Raw genomic sequence first — 12,506 nt, forward strand, 5'->3', positions numbered from 1 at the left:
CAGAACCTCACCGCCCCTGCTTTGAGAGAAATCTTCTGCATTCGTGGATGTCTTGCTGCCCTTGTCTAGCCTGGATTAATACTTAGTCCATAGGCACACACCTGATCATCTGATCATCTACATTTGCCCTCTTACAGCACTAAACTATGTTTTCTACCTTTATCTTGCATCTACCTACCACTTCAGCATTTTATTAAAAATAAAAATAATAATAATAATAGAGGGAGAAATGTGGGATCAACATATAAATCAAGTACAAAAATCAAATGAATATTCATATTTGACCTGATTGTTTATAGGTCATAATGTGTGATCAAAACTGAAAGTTTGTGATGAATGCCCTTGTACTGTTCACCATGTAAGAATTTATTCACTATGTAAGAATTCGTTCACCATGTAAGAACTTGTTTGTTATGCTTCAGAAGATTGGAGACTGATGAGAATTAGGCTTGAGATGTATTAATGATTGTACATTGAGCATTGACCCCCCTATACTGAATTTTATTGTTGTTAACAACCATTTGATCAATAAAAATGAGAGATGCCCTCTCAAAAAAAAAAAAAATGGGTACCACAACATAGCAAAGACAATATATGACAAACCCACAGCCAACATCATACTTAACAGCGAGAACCTGAAAGTGTTTCCTTTAAGATCAGTAGCAAAACAAGGATGGATGCCCACTCTCCCTGCTTTTATTCAGGATAGTACTGGAGGTCCTAGCCATCGCAATCAGACAACACAAAGAAATAAAAGGTAAGCAGATTGGCAAGGAAGAAGTCAAACTGTCACTGTTTGTAGGAGACTTGATATTGTATATAAAAATCCCTAAGGAGTCTACCCCCTACACTATTAGAACTAATAACTGAATTCAGCAAAGTTGCAGAAAATAAAATCTATACACAGAAATCTGTTGCATTCCTATATACTAACAATGAACTAGCAGAAAGAGAATTCAAGAAAACAATTCTATTCACAATTGCATCATAAAGAATAAAATACCTAGGAATAAACCTAACCAAGAAGGCGAAAGACTTATACACTGAAATCTACAAAACACACGAGAGAAATTAAAGAAGATACCAATAAATGGAAATCTATCCCGTGCTCATGGATAGGAAGAATTATGTCAAAATGGTCATCCTGCCTAAAGCAATTTACAGATTCAATGCAATTCCCATCAAAATACTAACAGCATTCTTCAACAAACTAGAGCAAATAGTTCTAAAATTCGTATTGAACCACAAAAGACCCTGAATAGCCAAAGCAATCCTGAGAAGGAAGAATAAAGCTGGGGAGATTATGCTCCTGGACTTCAAGATCTACTACAAAGCCACAATAATCAAGACAATTTGATACTTGCACAAGAACAGACCCATAGACCAATGGAACACAACAGGAAACCCAGATATAAACCCAAGCAAATATGGCCAATTAATATATGATAAAGGATCCATGCATATACAATGGGGAAAAGACATCCTTTTCAACAACTGGTGTTGGCAAAACTGGACAACTACATGTAAGAGAATGAAACTGGATTATTATCTAACTCCATGCACAAAAGTAACCTCAAGATGGATCAAAGACCTGAATGTAAGTCATGAAACCATAAAACTCTTAAAAGAAAACATAGGCAAAAATCTCTTGAATACAAACATGAGCAACTTTTTTCTGAACACATCTTCTCAGGTAAGCAAAAATGAACACATGGGACTATATCATGCTAAAAAGCTTCTTTACAGCAAAGGACACCATCAACAGAACAAAAAGGCATCCTACCGTATGGGATAATATATTTGTAAATGACATATCCAATAAGGGGTTAACATCCAAAATACATAAATAACTCACACACCTCAACACCCAAAAAGCAAATAACCCAATTAAAAAATGGGCAGAGGATATGAACAGACAATTCTACAAAGAAGAAATTCAGATGGCCAACAGGCACATGGAAAGATGCTCCACATCACTAATCACCAGGGAAATGCAAATTAAAACCACAGTGAGATATCACCTCACACCAGGTAGGATGGCCAACATTGAAAAGACTAGGAACAACAAATGCTGGTGAGGATGAGGAGAAAGGGGAACCCTCCTACATTGCTGGTAGGAATGTAAATTAGTTCAAATACTGTGAAAAGCAATATGGAGGTTGCTCAAAAAACTAAACATAGAAATACCATTTGACCCAGGAATTCCACTCCTAGGAATTTACCTGAAGAAAACAAAATCCCTGATGCAAAAAGGCATATGCACCCCTATGTTTACTGCAGCACTATTTACAGTAGCCAAGAAATGGGAGCAACCTAGTGTCCATTAGTAGATGAATGGATAAAGAAGATGTGATACATATAAACAATGGAATATTTTTCAGCCAGAAAAAGAAAAGAAATCCTGCCATTTGCATCAACTGAATAGATCCAGGTGGCATTATGCTCAGCCTGGCAATAAGCCTGGCAAAGAAAGACAAGCACCAAATGACTTCACTCGTTTGTGGAGTATAAAAACAAAGCAGAACTGAAGAAACAAAAAAGCAGCAGACTCACAACTCTGAGAAGGGACTGGTGCTTACCAAAGGGGAGGAGTTGTGGATGGTGCTGTGGGGAGGGAAAAAGGTAGATCTCAGGGAAGGCAGTATAGCATGGAGAAGCAAGTAATGATGGTATAGCATCTTACTACACTGAGGGACAGTGACTGCAATGGGGAGTGAAGACTTGATAGTATGGGTGAATGTTGAAACCACCATATGTGTTGTTCATGTGAAACTTTCATAAGGTTGTACATCAATGAAGCTTTAATATAAAAACATTATTGAGGCTCCTCTTGTGGCCCAGAATGTCAACTATTCTGGAGAATGCTCCATGTACACCTGAGAAAAATATCTATTCTGCTGCTTTTGGGCAGTGTTCTATAGACATCTGTCAAGTCCATTTGATCTAACGTATTGTTCAGTGCCTCTGTTTCCTTATTTATTTTCTATCAGGTTGATCTTTCTGTTGATGTGAGTGCTGTGTTAAAGTCTCCTAAAATGAAAGTGTTGCAATCTATTTCCCATTTAATTCTGTTAGTATTTGTCTTACATATTTAAGTGCTCCTATTTTCAGTGCATAAATATTAATAACAGTTATATCTTGTTGAACTGATCCCTTTATCATTATGTAATGTTCTTCTTTGTCTATTGTTACTTTGTTTTAAAATCTATTTTGTCTGATATAAGTACTGTTAATCCTGCTTTTTCTCCCTATTATTTGCATGGAATATCTTTTTTCCATCGTTTCACCTTTAGACTGTGTATGTCTTTGGGTTCTAAATGAGTCTCTTGTAGACAGCATATAGATGGGTCTTGTTTCTTTATCCATTCTGCCACTCTTTCTTTTAATTGGTGTATTCAGTACATTTATATTTAAGGTGATTATTGGCAGATATGTACTTGTTGCCATTTTATTGTTTTCTGGCTCTTTTTTTTAACTCCTCTCTGTTCCTTTCTTCCACTCATTCTTTTCTCTTGTTATTGATGGTTTTCTTTAGTGTTGTAATTGGATTTCTTTTTCTTTTTAATTTATGTTTTGTGTGTATGTGTGTGTATTTATTGCAGTCTTTAGTTTTGTGGTTACCAAATGTCCAAGCATAGCTTCCTTACTATATAGTCGTCTATCTTAAATTGCTGACTACTCTATTTCAAACACAATCTAAGGTACTTTCCTTTTCCTTCTTCTTCCTCCTCCATATTTTTTGTATTAGATGTCATAACATTCACTTCTTGTGCATCCCTTGACTGATTTTGTATATAGTTGATTTTGCTTCTTTTGTTTTGTTTTAATTTCATACTTTCTTGATAATTAGTTGGTTTACTACCTTTATTGTGGGTTATTTTCACTGGTGCAAGCTATATAGCCTTAAGGTAATTTCCATCTACAGCAATCCCTTTACCATATCCTGTAGGACTGGATTAGTGGTGGCGAATTCCTTCAACTTTTGTTTATCTGGAAACTGTTTAATACCTGCCTCAAATTTAAATTATAATCTTTTTGGGTAGAAGATTCTTGGTTGAGGTACTTCTGTTTCAGTACATTAAATATATCATGCCATTCCATTCTGGTCTGTAGGGTTTCTGTGGAGAAGTCTGCTGATAGTCTGACGGGATTTCCTTTATCAGTAATATTTTTTCTCTCTCTGGCTGCTTTCAACACTCTCTCCTTATCCTTGATCTTTGCCATTTTAATTATTATATGTCTTGGTGTTGCCTTCCTAGGGTTCCTTTTGTTAGGGGATACTTCCCTATAAGTACAGATACTTCCACAACGTGATTGGGGAAGTTTTCAACAATTATTTCCTCAAAGAGTCTTTTATCCCTTTGTCTTTCTTTTCTCCTTCTTGTACCCCTATTATTCAAATATTGTTTTGTTTGGATTGGTCACATAGCTGTCATAAATTTTTCATTCCTAGAGATCATTTTTTCTCTCTCTTCCTCAGCTTCTTTGTTTTCCTGCTGTCTAATATTCATTTCATTTGCCATCTCCTCTACTTCATCTAATCTACTCTTAAATCCCTCCATTGTATGTTTCATTTTAGATTCTGTATTCTTCAACTGTGAGTGGCAACTTTTCAGGTCTTCTATCTCTTTGTTGGAGTCCTCCCTAAGATCATGAATATTTTTCTGTAAATATATGAGAATTTTTATGACCTTTATTTTGAAATCTCTATCAAGATGTTTGTTGATCTTTTTTATATAGCCCTCTTGCTGTGTTTCTGTTTTGCCGATTTGTTTAGATCATATTCCCCTACCTGCTCATTTTGTCAGGGTTTCTGTGTTTCTTCCTTTGTATTAGATGTCTCTGCTATGCTTTCTGGTCTATAGAGTAATAGCTACATGAAGAAGGTGTCCTATGGTGCCCAGAAGCTCAATACTCTTTACTCTCTAGTGCCTGGTTCTATTCTGCTGAGGCCTCAACTGTTGGCATGCCATGGGCAGAGCCACCTTTCTGTCTGACTTCTTCAGTGGTCTAAGTCTGGGAGGACAATTTGCTTCAGCCATGCCTTTGTGATCAGCTCAGGGGTCTCTATTGCTGTGGGTGGGACCACCCTCTGCCTGGCTGGCAGCAATGGCAGGGCTGCAGAGTTAATGGGTTTGGTGGACTGATGTGCAGTTCTGCCCAGACAGGTATGCAGCACTGGCTTTGGACAACTGCAGGGAGGAAGCAGCTCTTAGGGCTGGCTCCTGTATGCACCTCCCCACTTGGACTGATACAGAGCCAAGGAAGCTAGGAGAGTCTTCTTCTGCCTGCCAGACAGCAAAGTCTGATGCTTCACTGGCCAAACGGGTTGGTTCCTGGCAGCGCACACAGGGAGGAGTCTCAGAGCTGCATTGCCAGCAAGAGGGTTGGAGCATTGGGGTTTCCCAAGAGTTCCCGATCTCTTGATCTGAGGAAGGGCTGGGGAGGAAAAAGAAAATGGTGGAGGAGAAAAAGGAGGAAGAGGAGGAAAAAAAACTTTAAAAACAGAGCTCCATAAGCTATCAGCCATTCAGACAACAGTGTGAATTAATTGAATGCACATGCTTCCCTTCTGACTCTTGGTGCAGATCAGCTGCAAAGTTTCCACTGGGCTGCAGAGGGAGACAGTATGGGTAGTCTGGAACCAGGAGTCCCAGTGAGAGGGATGCCACCATGGTGGCCTCTGGCAGCATTTAAAACACTGATGTCAAGGAAAGAGAGGATAGGAGCCCTAGAAGGCAGTTAAGGGATGCAGGAAAGTTGTAAAGTGTGCTGATGGTAAACTTCTCTGCCTATTCCATATGTTTTCCTGGCATAGGTCGGTGCCAAAGAAAATCAAGTCCCTTTTTCCTTTGGCATGCCATGAGGCCTATTCCACAATGAATTACAGAATTAATTAACATCATTTTTTATCCACATTGTGTGCCAAAGACATTTACAAACTGGCTTACCACACATAGCAGGTTTTCTAAGAAAAAAGTTCTCTTAAAATTCCAAATCATTAATTTACAAATTAAATTTCAGGATGCCTCCTATCTAAGGGTTAAATATATCCTGAATCCTATTTCGCTGAAGCATATAATCCAAGTAAATACCAGCAAGTACCTTCCTCCAAATGAATTTTTTTCAATATGCATTGGTCCTTTCCCCAATACGTTCAATTAGTAAAACCAATGAAACAACGATTTCAATATTGTTTGCCAAAATTATTTGCAATTGAAAATGAATGATTAGATAAGTTTACTTAGAATGTAATGGGCACTTTTCTCCCAGAAACTCTAAGTTCCTAATTCATCTTTATGAGAAATGTAAATATGGATGAATGCCCATATTTCTATGGGAAATATGGGACTTTCCCATTTGACAGGGATGTACAAGTCAGTGGTGAGACTCAGTTCCCAGCTTAACACTTTTCTCTCTCTGCTAGCACAGGTTTTGACAATCAACAACATACAGCATCCATAAAGCCTTTCTCCCTGAACACCATCCTGTAGTAGGTAAAAATTATGAAGTACTTACTATCAGCCACTTTTAATACCTTTCCTCAATTCCTAATGACAGTCTTTGAAATGGGTGTTATTGACCCTGTATCATAGTTGAAGAAACTGAGCCTCAGCCAAATAAGGAGATAACCCAAAGCCACACAGCAAGCAAGGTCATGTTGCTTAGGATGAACTGCCCTCTGCTGATGACTGTGCCAAGTCTCAGGGCAGCTCTGGAACAGCAGAAGCGCCTCAGGTTGGTGAGCAGGTGGACGGAGGGAGTTGGATGAGTGGGAGGCTGACCACTCACACCCCACTGTATGTCTTACTTATCTCAGTCAGGCTAGGTACCAGCCATGGGGAAACAGAAGAGGCTCCCACTCGCCTGATGACGATGAGTTCAGACCCAGACCTCTGTCTGTTCATCACCTTTACAGTGTGGGCCCTGTCCAACCCTCACTACTGCATCTGGAATCTGTCTTTGCATCCCCACCCCAAGATCACCACAGAGACTCTTCCTAAGTTCAACAGACTTTAAGGAGCTCAATTTAAGATGGTGTGACAGGAATGGTAGCTGTGTTCAGTGTCACAGACGTCACACAGACCATGAGCAAAGAGTAAAAGAGAGGGAACTTAACTTGTTTCTTCAGTGCTCTCTTGTTTCTTTATCATTTCACTCATGCCCCAATAGGCTGACAAAATCCCCCCAAAATCCCCTTGGATCACATCTATATTATTTATGACCTTTTTCATTCTAATAAATCTCGATGAGTTGGATTCTTCATTGACTGAGCTTCACCACAATGATAAAGTATGTGAAATCAAGATAAAAGTCATAAATATATATATATATATATATAGCTGATAAATTTATGTGTCCTCAACTTTACCTTTCTAACACTTATGTTTTTCTTAAAAATGACTTATGTATTTTCTAATGTGTCATTTAAGATGGTGCTTCTCAAATATGGCTGCACATTCAAATCACCTAGGGATCTGTTACACAATATGAGCCTGAGCCCCAAATCAGACCAAGAGACTCAGTCTAGAAGAGGGGAGGGTTGGGCATTGCTTTTAAAATTCCTAGATGATTCAATGGTGCCCTAATATTGAGACGATTTAGGGCAGTGATGCATGTTGACATCACTCAGGAAGATTTGAAAGTACTGGTGCCTGGTCCCACCCGCAGAGATTTCCACATAATTGGTCTGGAGTGAGCCTGGGAATCAGGATTTGAAAAACTCCCCAGGAGATTTCTAATGGGAAGCCAAGTTGAAGAATTACTGAAGAGCACATAGGAGAAATTATCTTCAATAGAAAACAATGGCAGATTAAGATCCAAGAAAGTAAGGAACAAAACTATTCACATTCTTCTGAACCCTCATGTCTGGTCTCCTTCCAGACATATTAGTGAAGATAGATTGCTCCTCACACACGCTCAGGCTCCCTCCTGTATGTTCCCTCCAGGGCTTCTGGCATAGCTCTCTGAAAGCATAGACTTGGCTCTGCCACTTTCAAGCTGGGTGGCCTCAGGCGATGGACTTAACTCCCTCCATCGCAGTCTCCTCCTCTGTAAATGGACATGTTGAAATACCAGTTGAGTGGCAGTGAGAATATTAAAGGTGACAATGCTTGTAAAGTGATTAGCAAAGGGCTCAGCACATAGTAAGTGTTCAGTAAGTGTTAACTATTTTAACCATTGGTAGCTTTTTTAGTCTCTTTTTGCTACTAATTAGCAATGATAATTAACACTTACATAGACTTATTACATTCCACTTTCAAATGCTTAACATATATTATTTCCTTTTAATTATCAAAATGACCTTATAAGGGAGCCAAATTATAAGCCCCATTTTACATATGAGAAAATTGAGGCACTGGGGGGCTGGGTGCCTTGCCCAAGGTCCCATAGTGAGTGAGTGGTAGAGCCACATGGGGTTCCACAGCCCATGTTCTAACCACTTGCAGTACTGACTCAAACCAGTCTACCGACAGCAAGCTTCCCTTTCATGTTATCTCTACCTGCTCTCATTTCTAACCTCTGTCCTACAAGCCTGAACTCTGAAGCAGCATCTAGGATCTGACAGAGACTAATGAAGTCACCCATCATCCCAAGGGCCATCCACCAGCCCCTCTCTCCATCATCAGGGAAAGCTCAGTGCTTCCTTCTCTTTATACATCTGACTGACAACCTCTTTTAACATCTACTCAAATGAGTTTACCTCTATCTTCTGTTTGTTAAGAGGCTTAAACAGAATAACCTGTGTAAAGGTCCAGGAACCATGCCTAAGACACAGTACTTTCAGTCAATAGTATTTCCCTGCTTCCCTTAATCAGTTTGACTTCCCCAGTCTCTTGGGGATCATTTCCTCCCAAGTAACATGCCTGTGAGTCCCTGAGCCCAGTGAACAGTGTGCTCTTCCAAATGGCCTGGGGCTGGTACCCAGATCCAGTGCTGGGAAGTGTCAGAGGGAGAAGGCTACCCAAGGGAAGGGAAAAGGCCCCACAGGGTCATTGTCCCAACAGGCTGCCATCTGAAGGTTATTTCTCACTACTCTCTCAGCTCACTGGATGCACATACAAGCTAAATTATTTACTCCCCATTTACTGCCACAGTCTACAGACTGAATTTGCACCCCTCCAAGGCCCACATTTCAAATCCTTCTGCCCTACCTCCCCGTACTTGCCATTTAGACTTGGTTCAATTTAAGCATTTTTCTCAAACTTCCATGCTGTAATATTCATCAAAATCAAGAATTGCTAATAATGCCATTTTATTACTTCCTCATTAGCCAAACCTTTTATTTAGCTTCCTAGATGCCAACCTTTAAGGCACAGATCGGTAACATTGCCACTTCTGAATCATCCACTAACTTCTCTTATTTATGGTTCAGCTTTCTGTCTGGTACTTCTTCCTGCACATCATTCTTGAAGTTTTCCTAACTCATTTCTTTTTTAGCCACAACAAAGCTCATCAGTCTAAGCATGGGTAAGTATTCCCATCTTCTATAAGTTACCTGTCAGGAGGAAAGCGCATGTAGGAAACCTTCCTGATTTAGGCAGAGTGGGTTTCTGAAGATATGGAATGCTGTTTACTTGTGGTTTCTGGGATAGCTTTAAGGAATCCTTTGCTGCAAAATACTCACAGGTGGTTCAACTGCATCTGCAGGATTATTACACAGCAGGAGGAATCTCTACTGATAAAGTGATAGAATTTTATTCTCCAGGATGTATTAAGAGCTAAGGTCTGGAAAATACATATGTAGACAGGTGATGTTTTTATCTCTGAGGAAGATGAGTATGAAGTTCTCTGACTCTGGTCAGTCAACACGGAGGAGGAAGCAGAGCATGTGGGTCCCAGGCATGCCTGCAGGTGCCAATGTCCCAGCAGCACTGGCCCTGCTCTGACCTCTCTACGTCACTTTCCCTCTCCTGCTGCCTCTCTTTCCCCTCTCCCTCCCACCTCTTCTCTCTCTCCCTTATTTCCTGAAGGTGCTGAACATTATATAAGCTGATGTCTGCTCAGTGGGGAAAACATACAGAACTTATACTTTTCTCTCTTTAATATGAAGTATTTTAAAGATTGAAAATCCCAAGATGGATCTTAAACTATTAGCAGTTGGAGTGGAAGGAAGGAAGAAAAAGTGGTCAGAGTAGGTTTTTCACTTTTGAATGTATATAATATATGTGTAGTAATTATGGATAATATTTGCCTTCTTTTTGTATTTTTATAATATTCAAATATTTTAACCTAATTCATACCTTTTGGAGATTAAATGAGTAATAAAGATTTATCATTCTAATTAGGTGAATGTTTCCCTCATTCAGAAATTCCACAGCAGTAAAGCTAGCTTCATTTAGGTTTTATATAATGAATACCCAAAGCTCTATCTTTAAGCCTTGCAAGATGATAGGAAAAATGTGCTGGCATCCATGAAAAAAGAACAGAGAAAGTCTGAAGGGAGAAGAAGATGTGATCCTTAAATGAAAAGTGAGTTCCCAGCCAGGGCCAGAGGGCAAAGTCCATGGAGCCTCCAACACCCTGTATTCTAGAAGCTTTTGCATCTATTTGCTTTTAGCACACTTTAGAGTCTCCTTCTGTAGTTAGGGTATAGTTAGAAATTTACTTTCTTCACATTTCATTCATCATTCATGGTCTCATCTGTTAATGCTGGAAGCTAAAGACACATATATAGACTAGCACAGCGTTCTGTGGGTCCGTCCTTGTGAGCACACTGATAAATTTGGGGAGTTTTCCTGATTTTAGGGGTAGGGATCATCAGTGCTGGTAGTATTCTGTGTATTCTCAAAACTGGGTTCAGACCTAAAGTAAGCTCCTTGTGGAAAACACAAGGCTTAAATTTATCTCAGTCTCTGTATTTCCAAACATTTAACTCATCATTGCCACAGACATATTTCTCTGCATTCCAAAATTATTCCCAGTGATCAAGACTTAGTGTTTAGTCATCACATTTTAACCAAAAATGTCCAAATATATGAGAAGGCTTTCTAGAAGGCAATTTGGCAATAGCTACCTTGTAAAATAGAAGTAGAATTTATTTTCTGTCTATGAATTCACTGCTTAAGTATGTGCAACGATAGGTACACACCTATGTATTACAGCCTTTTTCATAACAGAAACAATATAAATCCATCTTTAGAGGATTAAATAAAATCCTGTACATCTATAAAATGGAATATATGCAGTTATTAAAAAGAGTGAGGCATATCTCTAAACAACAATGAACATGTGCAAGATACATTGTCAAGGGAAGAAATAGTCCATTTATATATTATAAGCCTATTTATATAAACAGAAAAATAATTTGTTTATATGCTCATCTAAACATAGAAAATGTATAAAATATTTGAAAATATTTCATTTCATTATACATTTTTTACATGTGGCTTACAATGTGCCAGACACTATTCAAGTTCTTTATAAATATTAACTCATTTAATGCTCATGACAGCCTCTGAGGGAGGTCCTGTCACTGTCTACATTTCAGATAAAGAGCTAGAGTCTCAGAGAGCTCAAGGTCGCAGCCACGGTTCCAGCCCAGGCAGTTTGACCCAGCATCTCCTTAATCATTACAGTGTGTTCCTTCCCTCCAATACCTCTAGTTTCTTCAAATAAGCAGTGATTGTTTTATTTCAAAATTTAAGATTTAATAAAGAAAAAATCTGAACCCATTTGGGGCATTATCAGTTTATATTATAAGGCATAAAAACACGTTACTACCTCCAGGTTCAGGTTTTTAGGACAGAATTTAGAAATATGAGCAAGTCATTACCTTTTAAGTGATAGATAGGGAAAGCAGAATTTGTTTCAACTCTTGACGTTTACTGAAATCTAGCTCGAGATAGCAAGTTGGTTTTAGAGATCCTGTTTTTAGGGTTGATGCATCCATGAGATCCTCAGAGAGGAGCCAGGAGTAGAATCCTTAAGCAAAAGAGCTCTTTTATTTAGAAGGAGGCCAGAACAGATGGGGAGGAGAAATGGGAAGTTACACTGGCTGTGAATACCCCAGAGCCAAGCAGATCTTAGGAATCTGATAGCGAGTGTCCTTCCCTCTAAGGTGGACCCTTAAATCATTGGAAATGACTTGCAGCTCACACACTAATGGCTGTTTTGGCATCAGCAAGCTGGGAGATTACTACTGCTGTTTTACTTACCTGGTGACATCACACATGAAGCTCTGTTAGATGTACTGAGATGTGTTAAGAGGCCATGGAGGAGGAGAAGCAAAAAAAAATGTAATTAGCTGGAAAACAGAAAAGAGAGGAAACTTTGTTCTTTGGGTCCCTCAGGATTTGGCTGTTCAAAGTACCCCCCAAGACACACACACATAAGATGTAACAAGAGTGCCTGCATGAGGTATGGGGTCTCCAGTACACTCAAGTCTGGTGGAAGGGAACCCAAAACAGCCAGGAACTTTGGTTGCAAACAGCAAAAACTAGCCTGTGGTAGCTTATAGTAAAGAGCATGGGTACAGTATGATAAGGACAGCTGGAAGCCGACAA

The sequence above is a fragment of the Manis javanica genome, chromosome 9, assembly GCF_040802235.1.
Source record: "Manis javanica isolate MJ-LG chromosome 9, MJ_LKY, whole genome shotgun sequence".
NCBI lineage: Eukaryota > Metazoa > Chordata > Mammalia > Pholidota > Manidae > Manis > Manis javanica.